Raw genomic sequence first — 10,054 nt, 5'->3', positions numbered from 1 at the left:
CTCTGCTCTCACCGCTCCTCCTCTCTCTCTCTGTTCTCACGCTCCTTCTCTCTCTCTCTCCCTCTGCTCTCACCGCTCCTCCTCTCTCCTCTCACCGCTCCTCCTCTCGCCTGCTCTCACCCTCCTCTCTCTCTCTCACTCTGTGTTCTCACCACTCCTCCTCTCTCTCTCTCTCTCTCTCTGTTCTCACCGCTCCTCCCTCTCTCTCTCTCTCTCTCTCTCTCTGCTCTCACCGCTCTCTATCTCTCTCTCTGCTCTCACCGCTCCTCTCTCTCTCTCTGCTCTCACTTCTCCTCCTCTCTCTCTGCTCTCGCCGCTCCTCCTCTCTTCGCTCACCGCTCCTCCTCTCTCTCTGCTCTCACCTCTCCTCCTCTCTCTCTCTGCTCTCACTCCTCCTCTCTTCTCTCTCTCTCTGTTCTCACCGCTCCTCCTCTCTGTCTGCTCTCACCACTCCTCCTCTCTCTCTCTGCTCTCACAACTCCTCCTCTCTCTCTCTGTTCTCACCGCTCCTTCTCTCTCTCTCTCCCTCTGCTCTCACCGCTCCTCCTCTCGCTCTGCTCTCACCACTCCTCCTCTCTCTCTCTGCCTCACCCTCCTCTCTCTCTCTCTGCTCTCACCACTCCTCTCTCTCTCTCTCTCTCTCTGTTCTCACCGCTCCTCCTCTCTCTCTGTTCTGCTCCTCCTCTCTCTCTGTTCTCCTCTCCTCTCTCTCTGCTCTCACCACTCCTCCTCTCTCTCTGCTCTCACCGCTCCTCCTCTCTCTCTCTGTTCTCACTCCTCCTTTCTCTCTCTCTCTCCCTCTGCTCTCACCGCTCCTCCTCTCTCTCTGCTCTCACCGCTCCTCCTCTCGCTCTGCTCTCACCACTCCTCATCTCTCTCTCACTCTGTGTGTTCTCACCACTCCCCTCCTCTCTCTCTCTCTCTCTCTCTGTTCTCCGCTCCTCCTCTCTCTCCTCTCTCTCTCTCTCTCTGCTCTCACCGCTCCTCCTATCTCTCTCTCTGCTCTCACCCGCTCCTCTCTCTCTCTCTGCTCTCACTTCTCCTCCTCTCTCTCTGCTCTCCGCTCCTCCTCTCTTCTCGCTCCTCCTCTCTCTCTCTGCTCTCACCTCTCCTCCTCTCTCTCTGCTCTCACCACTCCTCCTCTCTTTCTCTCTCTCTCTGTTCTCCGCTCCTCCTCTCCTGTCTGCTCTCACCACTCCTCCTCCTCTCTCTCTGCTCTCACAACTCCTCCTCTCTCTCTCTGTTCTCACCGCTCCTTCTCTCTCTCTCTCCCTCTGCTCTCACCGCTCCTCCTCTCGCTCTGCTCTCACCACTCCTCCTCTCTCTCTCTGCTCTCACCACTCCTCCTCTCTCTCTCTGCTCTCACCCTCCTCCTCTCTCTCTGTGTGTGTTCTCACCACTCCTCCTCTTTCTCTCTCTCTCTCTGTTCTGCTCCTCCTCTCTCTCTGCTCTCACCACTCCTCCTCTCTCTCTCTGCTCTCACCACTCCTCCTCTCTCTCTCTCTCTCTCTCTGTGTGTTCTCACCACTCCTCCTTTCTCTCTCTCTCTGTCTCTCTGCTCTCACCGCTCCTCCTCTCTGCTCTCACCGCTCCTCCTCTCTCTCTCTTCTCACCGCTCCTCCTCTCGCTCTGCTCTCTCCTCCCCTCTCTCTCTCTATCTGTGTTCTCACCACTCCTCTCTCTCTCTCTCTCTCTCTCTGTTCTCATCGCTCCTCCTCTCTCTCTATCTCTCTCTCTGCTCTCACCGCTCCTCCTCTCTCTCTCTGCTCTCACCGCTCCTCCTCTCTCTCTCTCTCTCTCACTTCTCCTCCTCTCCCTCTGCTCTCACCGCTCCTCCTCTCTCTCTCTGTTCTCACCGCTCCTCCTCTCTGTCTGCTCTCACCACTCCTCCTCTCTCTCTCTGCTCTCACCACTCCTCCTCTCTCTCTCTGTTCTCACCGCTCCTTCTCTCTCTCTCTCCCTCTGCTCTCACCGCTCCTCCTCTCGCTCTGCTCTCACCACTCCTCCTCTCTCTCTCTGCTCTCACCACTCCTCCTCTCTCTCTCTGCTCTCACCACTCCTCCTCTCTCTCTCTCTCTCTCTGTTCTCACCGCTCCTCCTCTCTCTCTGTTCTCACCGCTCCTCCTCTCTCTCTGTTCTCACCGCTCCTCCTCTCTCTCTGCTCTCACCACTCCTCCTCTCTCTCTGCTCTCACCGCTCCTCCTCTCTCTCTCTGTTCTCACCGCTCCTTCTCTCTCTCTCTCCCTCTGCTCTCACCGCTCCTCCTCTCTCTCTGCTCTCACCGCTCCTCCTCTCGCTCTGCTCTCACCATTCCTCCTCTCTCTCTCACTCTGTGTGTTCTCACCACTCCTCTCTCTCTCTCTCTCTCTCTGTTCTCACCGCTCCTCCTCTCTCTCTCTCTCTCTCCTCTCTGCTCTCACCGCTCCTCCTATCTCTCTCTCTGCTCTCACCGCTCCTCCTCTCTCTCTCTGCTCTCACTTCTCCTCCTCTCTCTCTGCTCTCGCCGCTCCTCCTCTCTTCGCTCACCGCTCCTCCTCTCTCTCTGCTCTCACCTCTCCTCCTCTCTCTCTCTGCTCTCACCACTCCTCCTCTCTTTCTCTCTCTCTCTGTTCTCACCGCTCCTCCTCTCTGTCTGCTCTCACCACTCCTCTCTCTCTCTCTGCTCTCACAACTCCTCCTCTCTCTCTCTGTTCTCACCGCTCCTTCTCTCTCTCTCTCCCTCTGCTCTCACCGCTCCTCCTCTCGCTCTGCTCTCACCACTCCTCCTCTCTCTCTCTGCTCTCACCACTCCTCCTCTCTCTCTCTGCTCTCACCACTCCTCCTCTCTCTCTCTCTGTGTGTGTTCTCACCACTCCTCCTCTTTCTCTCTCTCTCTCTGTTCTCACCGCTCCTCCTCTCTCTCTGCTCTCACCACTCCTCCTCTCTCTCTCTGCTCTCACCACTCCTCCTCTCTCTCTCTCTCTCTCTGTGTGTTCTCACCACTCCTCCTCTCTGCTCTCACCGCTCCTCCTCTCTCTCTCTGCTCTCACCACTCCTCCCCCTCTCTCTCTATCTGTGTGTTCTCACCACTCCTCCTCTCTCTCTCTCTCTCTGTTCTCATCGCTCCTCCTCTCTCTCTATCTCTCTCTCCTCTCACCGCTCCTCTATCTCTCTCTCTGCTCTCACCGCTCCTCCTCTCTCTCTCTGCTCTCACTTCTCCTCTCTCTCTCTCTGCTCTCTCACTCCTCCTCTCTTCGCTCACCGCTCCTCCTCTCTCTCTGCTCTCTCCTCCTCCTCTCTCTCTCTCTCTCTCTGTTCTCTCCTCCTCTCTGTCTGCTCTCACCACTCCCTCCTCTCTCTCTCTGCTCTCACCGCTCCTCCTCTCTCTCTCTGCTCTCACCGCTCCTCCTCTCTCTCTCTCTGCTCTCACCGCTCCTCCTCTCTCTCTCTGTTCTCACCAATCCCTCCTCTCTCTCTCTGCTCTCTGCTCCTCATCTGTCTCTCTCTGCTCTCAACCTCCTCCTCTCTCTCTCTGCTCTCACCACTCCTCCTCTCTTTCTCTCTGCTCTCACCACTCCTCCTCTCTCTCTCTGCTCTCACCACTCCTCCTCTCTTTCTCTCTGCTCTCCCACTCCTCCTCTCTCTCTCTGCTCTCACCGCTCCTCTCTCTCTCTCTCTGCTCTCACCGCTCCTCCTCTGTCTCTCTCGGCTCTCAACACTCCTCCTCTCTCTCTCTGCTCTCACCACTCCTCCTCTCTTTCTCTCTGCTCTCACCGCTCCTCCTCTCTCTCTCTCTGCTCTCACCGCTCCTCCTCTCTCTCTCTTCTCTCACCGCTCCTCCTCTCTCCCTCTGCTCTCACCCCTCCTCCTCTCGCTCTGCTCTCACCACTCCTCCTCTCTCTCTCTGCTCTCACCACTCCTCCTCTCTCTCTCTCTCTCTGTGGTCTCACCGCTCCTCCTCTCTCTCTGCTCTCACCCTCCTCCTCTCTCTCTGCTCTCACCACTCCTCCCTCTCTCTCTCTGTTCTCACCCCTCCTTCTCTCTCTCTCTCCCTCTCTCTCACCGCTCCTCCTCTCGCTCTGCTCTCACCCTCCTCTCTCTCTCTCTCTGCTCTCACCACTCCTCCCTCTCTCTCTCTGCTCTCACCACTCCTCCTCTCTCTCTCTGCTCTCACCGCTCCTCCTCTCTCTCTCTCTGCTCTCACCGCTCCTCCTCTGTCTCTCTGCTCTCAACACTCCTCCCTCTCTCTCTCTGCTCTCACCCACTCCCTCCCTCTCTTTCTCTCTGCTCTCCGCTCCTCCTCTCTCTCTCTGCTCTCACCGCTCCTCCTCTCTCTCTCTTCTCTCACCGCTCCTCCTCTCTCTCCCTCTGCTATCACCCCTCCTCCTCTCTCGCTCTGCTCTCACCACTCCTCCTCTCTCTCTCTCTCACCACTCCTCCTCTCTCTCTCTCTCTCGGTGGTCTCACCGCTCCTCCTCTCTCTCTCTCTCACCACTCCTCCTCTCTCTCTCTGCTCTCACCACTCCCTCCTCTCTCTCTCTGTTCTCACCCCTCCTTCTCTCTCTCTCTCCCTCTGCTCTCACCGCTCCTCCTCTCGCTCTGCTCTCACCACTCCTCCCTCTCTCTCTCTGCTCTCACCACTCCTCTCTCTCTCTCTGCTCTCACCACTCCTCTCTCTCTCTCTCTCTCTCTGTTCTCACCGCTCCTCCTCTCTCTCTGTTCTCACCGCTCCTCCTCTCTCTCTGTTCTCACCGCTCCTCCTCTCTCTCTGCTCTCACCACTCCTCCTCTCTCTCTGCTCTCACCGCTCCTCCTCTCTCTCTCTGTTCTCACTGCTCCTTCTCTCTCTCTCTCCCTCTGCTCTCACCGCTCCTCCTCTCTCTCTCTGCTCTCACCGCTCCTCCTCTCGCTCTGCTCTCACCACTCCTCCTCTCTCTCTCACTCTGTGTGTTCTCACCGCTCCTCCTCTCTCTCTCTCTCTCTCTCTCTCTGTTCTCCGCTCCTCCTCTCTCTCTCTCTCTCTCTCTCTCTCTCTCACCGCTCCTCCTATCTCTCTCTCTGCTCTCACCGCTCCTCCTCTCTCTCTCTGCTCTGCTTCTCACCTCTCTCTGCTCTCGCCGCTCCTCTCTTCGCTCACCGCTCCTCCTCTCTCTCTGCTCTCACCTCTCCTCCTCTCTCTCTGCTCTCACCACTCCTCCTCTCTTTCTCTCTCCCTCTGCTCTCACCGCTCCTCCTCTCGCTCTGCTCTCACCACTCCTCCTCTCTCTCTCTGCTCTCACCACTCCTCCTCTCTCTCTCTGCTCTCACCACTCCTCCTCTCTCTCTCTCTGTGTGTGTTCTCACCACTCCTCCTCTTTCTCTCTCTCTCTCTGTTCTCACCGCTCCTCCTCTCTCTCTGCTCTCACCACTCCTCCTCTCTCTCTCTGCTCTCACCACTCCTCCTCTCTCTCTCTCTCTCTGTGTGTTCTCACCACTCCTCCTCTCTCTCTCTCTCTCTGCTCTCACCACTCCTCCTCTCTGGTCTCACCGCTCCTCCTCTCTCTCTCTGCTCTCACCGCTCCTCCTCTCGCTCTGCTCTCACCACTCCTCCCCTCTCTCTCTCTATCTGTGTGTTCTCACCACTCCTCCTCTCTCTCTCTCTCTCTCTCTGTTCTCATCGCTCCTCCTCTCTCTCTATCTCTCTCTCTGCTCTCACCGCTCCTCCTATCTCTCTCTCTGCTCTCACCGCTCCTCCTCTCTCTCTCTGCTCTCACTTCTCCTCCTCTCTCTCTGCTCTCACCGCTCCTCCTCTCTTCGCTCACCGCTCCTCCTCTCTCTCTGCTCTCTCCTCCTCTCTTTCTCTCTCTCTCTGTTCTCACCGCTCCTCTCTCTCTGTCTGCTCTCACCACTCCTCTCTCTCTCTCTGCTCTCACCGCTCCTCCTCTCTCTCTCTGCTCTCACCGCTCCTCCTCTCTCTCTCTCTGCTCTCACCGCTCCTCCTCTCTCTCTCTCTCTCACCAATCCTCCTCTCTCTCTCTGCTCTCACGCTCCTCATCTGTCTCTCTCTCTGCTCTCAACACTCCTCCTCTCTCTCTCTGCTCTCACCACTCCTCCTCTCTTTCTCTCTGCTCTCACCACTCCTCCTCTCTCTCTCTGCTCTCACCGCTCCTCCTCTCTCTCTCTCTGCTCTCACCGCTCCTCTCTCTCTCTCTGCTCTCAACACTCCTCCTCTCTCTCTCTCTCTCCCTCCTCCTCTCTTTCTCTCTGCTCTCACCGCTCCTCCCTCTCTCTCTCTGCTCTCACTGCTCCTCCTCTCTCTCTCTTCTCTCACCGCTCCTCCTCTCTCCCTCTGCTCTCACCCCTCCTCCTCTCGCTCTGCTCTCACCACTCCTCCTCTCTCTCTCTGCTCTCACCACTCCTCCTCTCTCTCTCTCTCTCTGTGGTCTCACCGCTCCTCCTCTCTCTCTGCTCTCACCACTCCTCCTCTCTCTCTGCTCTCACCACTCCTCCTCTCTCTCTCTGTTCTCACCGCTCCTTCTCTCTCTCTCTCCCTCTGCTCTCACCGCTCCTCCTCTCTCTCTGTTCTCACCGCTCCTCCTCTCCCTCTGCTCTCACCGCTCCGCTTCTCCTCACTCTCTGCTCTCACCACTCCTCCTCTCTCTGCTCTCACCACTCCTCTCTCTCTCTCTCTTTGTTCTCACCGCTCCTCCTCTCTCTCTCTGCTCTCACCACTCCTCCTCTCTCTCTCTCTGTGTTCTCACCGCTCCTTCTCTCTCTCTCTCTCTCTGCTCTCACCACTCCCTCCTCTCTCTCTGCTCTCTCAACCTCCTCTCTCTCTCTCTGCTCTCACCACTCCTCCTCTCTTTCTCTCTGCTCTCTCCTCCTCCTCTCTCTCTCTGCTCTCACCGCTCCTCCTCTCTCTCTCTTCTCTCACCACTCCTCCTCTCTCCCTCTGCTCTCACCCCTCCTCCTCTCGCTCTCTCTCCTCCTCCTCTCTCTCTCTGCTCTCACCACTCCTCCTCTCTCTCTCTCTCTCTGTGGTCTCACCGCTCCTCCTCTCTCTCTGCTCTCACCACTCCTCCTCTCTCTCTCTGCTCTCACCACTCCTCCTCTCTCTCTCTGTTCTCACCCCTCCTTCTCTCTCTCTCTCCCTCTGCTCTCACCGCTCCTCCTCTCGCTCTGCTCTCACCACTCCTCCTCTCTCTCTCTGCTCTCACCACTCCTCCTCTCTCTCTCTGCTCTCACCACTCCTCCTCTCTCTCTCTCTCTCTCTCTGTTCTCACCGCTCCTCCTCTCTCTCTGTTCTCACCGCTCCTCCTCTCTCTCTGTTCTCACCGCTCCTCCTCTCTCTCTGCTCTCACCACTCCTCCTCTCTCTCTGCTCTCACCGCTCCTCCTCTCTCTCTCTGTTCTCACCGCTCCTTCTCTCTCTCTCTCCCTCTGCTCTCACCGCTCCTCCTCTCTCTCTGCTCTCACCGCTCCTCCTCTCGCTCTGCTCTCACCACTCCTCCTCTCTCTCTCACTCTGTGTGTTCTCACCACTCCTCCTCTCTCTCTCTCTCTCTCTCTCTGTTCTCACTCTCTCTCTCTCTCTCTCTCTCTCTCTGCTCTCACCGCTCCTCCTATCTCTCTCTCTGCTCTCACCGCTCCTCCTCTCTCTCTCTGCTCTCACTTCTCCTCCTCTCTCTCCTCTGCTCTCCTCTCTCGCTCACCGCTCCTCCTCTCTCTCGCTCTCACCTCTCCTCCTCTCTCTCTCTCTCTCCTCCTCTCTTTCTCTCTCCCTCTGCTCTCACCGCTCCTCCTCTGTTCTCACCACTCCTCCTCTCTCTCTCTCTCTCTCTCCTCCTCTCTCTCTCTGCTTCTCTCTCTCTCTCTCTCTGTGTGTTCTCACCCTCCTCCTCTTTCTCTCTCTCTCTCTGTTCTCACCGCTCCTCCTCTCTCTCTGCTCTCACCACTCCTCCTCTCTCTCTCCTCTCACCACTCCTCTCTCTCTCTCTCTCTCTCTGTGTTCTCACCACTCCTCCTCTCTCTCTGTCTCTCTCTCACCACTCCCCTGGTCTCTCTCTCTCTGCTCTCACCGCTCCTCCTCTCGCTCTGCTCTCACCACTCCTCCCCTCTCTCTCTCTATCTGTGTGTTCTCACCACTCCTCCTCTCTCTCTCTCTCTCTCTCTGTTCTCATCGCTCCTCCTCTCTCTCTATCTCTCTCTCTGCTCTCACCGCTCCTCCTATCTCTCTCTCTGCTCTCACCGCTCCTCCTCTCTCTCTCTGCTCTCACTTCTCCTCCTCTCTCTCTGCTCTCACCGCTCCTCCTCTCTTCGCTCACCGCTCCTCCTCTCTCTCTGCTCTCACCACTCCTCCTCTCTTTCTCTCTCTCTCTGTTCTCACCGCTCCTCCTCTCTGTCTGCTCTCACCACTCCTCCTCTCTCTCTCTGCTCTCACCGCTCCTCCTCTCTCTCTCTGCTCTCACCGCTCCTCCTCTCTCTCTCTCTGCTCTCACCGCTCCTCCTCTCTCTCTCTGCTCTCACCAATCCTCCTCTCTCTCTCTGCTCTCACCGCTCCTCATCTGTCTCTCTCTGCTCTCAACACTCCTCCTCTCTCTCTCTGCTCTCACCACTCCTCCTCTCTTTCTCTCTGCTCTCACCACTCCTCCTCTCTCTCTCTGCTCTCACCGCTCCTCCTCTCTCTCTCTCTGCTCTCACCGCTCCTCCTCTGTCTCTCTCTGCTCTCAACACTCCTCCTCTCTCTCTCTGCTCTCACCACTCCTCCTCTCTTTCTCTCTGCTCTCACCGCTCCTCTCTCTCTCTCTCTGCTCTCACTGCTCCTCTCTCTCTCTCTTCTCACCGCTCCTCCTCTCTCCCTCTGCTCTCACCCCTCCTCCTCTCGCTCTGCTCTCACCACTCCTCCTCTCTCTCTCTGCTCTCACCACTCCTCCTCTCTCTCTCTCTCTTTGTTCTCACCGCTCCTCCTCTCTCTCTGCTCTCACCACTCCTCCTCTCTCTCTGCTCTCACCACTCCTCCTCTCTCTCTCTGTTCTCACCGCTCCTTCTCTCTCTCTCTCCCTCTGCTCTCACCGCTCCTCCTCTCTCTCTGTTCTCACACTCCTCCTCTCCCTCTGCTCTGCTCCTCCTCTCCTCTGCTCTCTCTCCTCCTCTCTCTGCTCTCACCACTCCTCTCTCTCTCTCTCTCTTTGTTCTCACCGCTCCTCCTCTCTCTCTCTTCTCTCACCACTCCTCCTCTCTCTCTCTCTATTTCTCACCGCTCCTTCTCTCTCTCTCTCCTCTCTGCTCTCACCACTCCTCCTCTCTCTCTCTCTCAACACTCTCCTCTCTCTCTGCTCTCACCTCATCCTCTCTCTCTCTGCTCTCACCAATCCTCCTCTCTCTCTCTGCTCTCACCGCTCCTCCTCTCTCTCTCTCTTCTCTCACCACTCCTCCTCTCTTTCTCTCTGCTCTCACCACTCCTCCTCTCTCTCTCTGCTCTCACCACTCCTCCTCTCTCTCTCTCTGCTCTCACCGCTCCTCCTCTCTCTCTCTGCTCTCACCCTCCTCCTCTCTCTCTCTCTGCTCTCACCGCTCCTCATCTGTCTCTCTCTGCTCTCAACACTCCTCCTCTCTCTCTCTGCTCTCACCACTCCTCCTCTCTTTCTCTCTGCTCTCACCACTCCTCCTCTCTCTCTCTGCTCTCACCGCTCCTCCTCTCTCTCTCTTCTCTCACCGCTCCTCCTCTCTCTCTCTTCTCTCACCGCTCCTCCTCTGTCTCTCTCTGCTCTCACCACTCCTCCTCTCTTTCTCTCTGCTCTCACCGCTCCTCCTCTCTCTCTCTTCTCTCACCGCTCCTCCTCTCTCTCTCTTCTCTCACCGCTCCTCTCTCTCTCTCTCTGCTCTCACCGCTCCTCCTCTCTCTCTCTGCTCTCACCAATCCTCCTCTCTCTCTCTCTGCTCTCACGACTCCTCCTCTCTCTCTCTCTGCTCTCACTTCTCCTCCTCTCTCTCTCTGCTCTCACCGCTCCTCCTCTCTCTCTCTGCTCTCACCGCTCCTCCTCTCTCTCTCTGCTCTCACCGCTCCTCCTCTCTCTCTCTGCTCTCACCGCTCCTCCTC

The sequence above is a fragment of the Oncorhynchus nerka genome, linkage group LG21, assembly GCF_034236695.1.
Source record: "Oncorhynchus nerka isolate Pitt River linkage group LG21, Oner_Uvic_2.0, whole genome shotgun sequence".
Classification (NCBI taxonomy): Eukaryota; Metazoa; Chordata; class Actinopteri; order Salmoniformes; family Salmonidae; genus Oncorhynchus; species Oncorhynchus nerka.
This window is presented reverse-complemented; position numbering follows the sequence as displayed.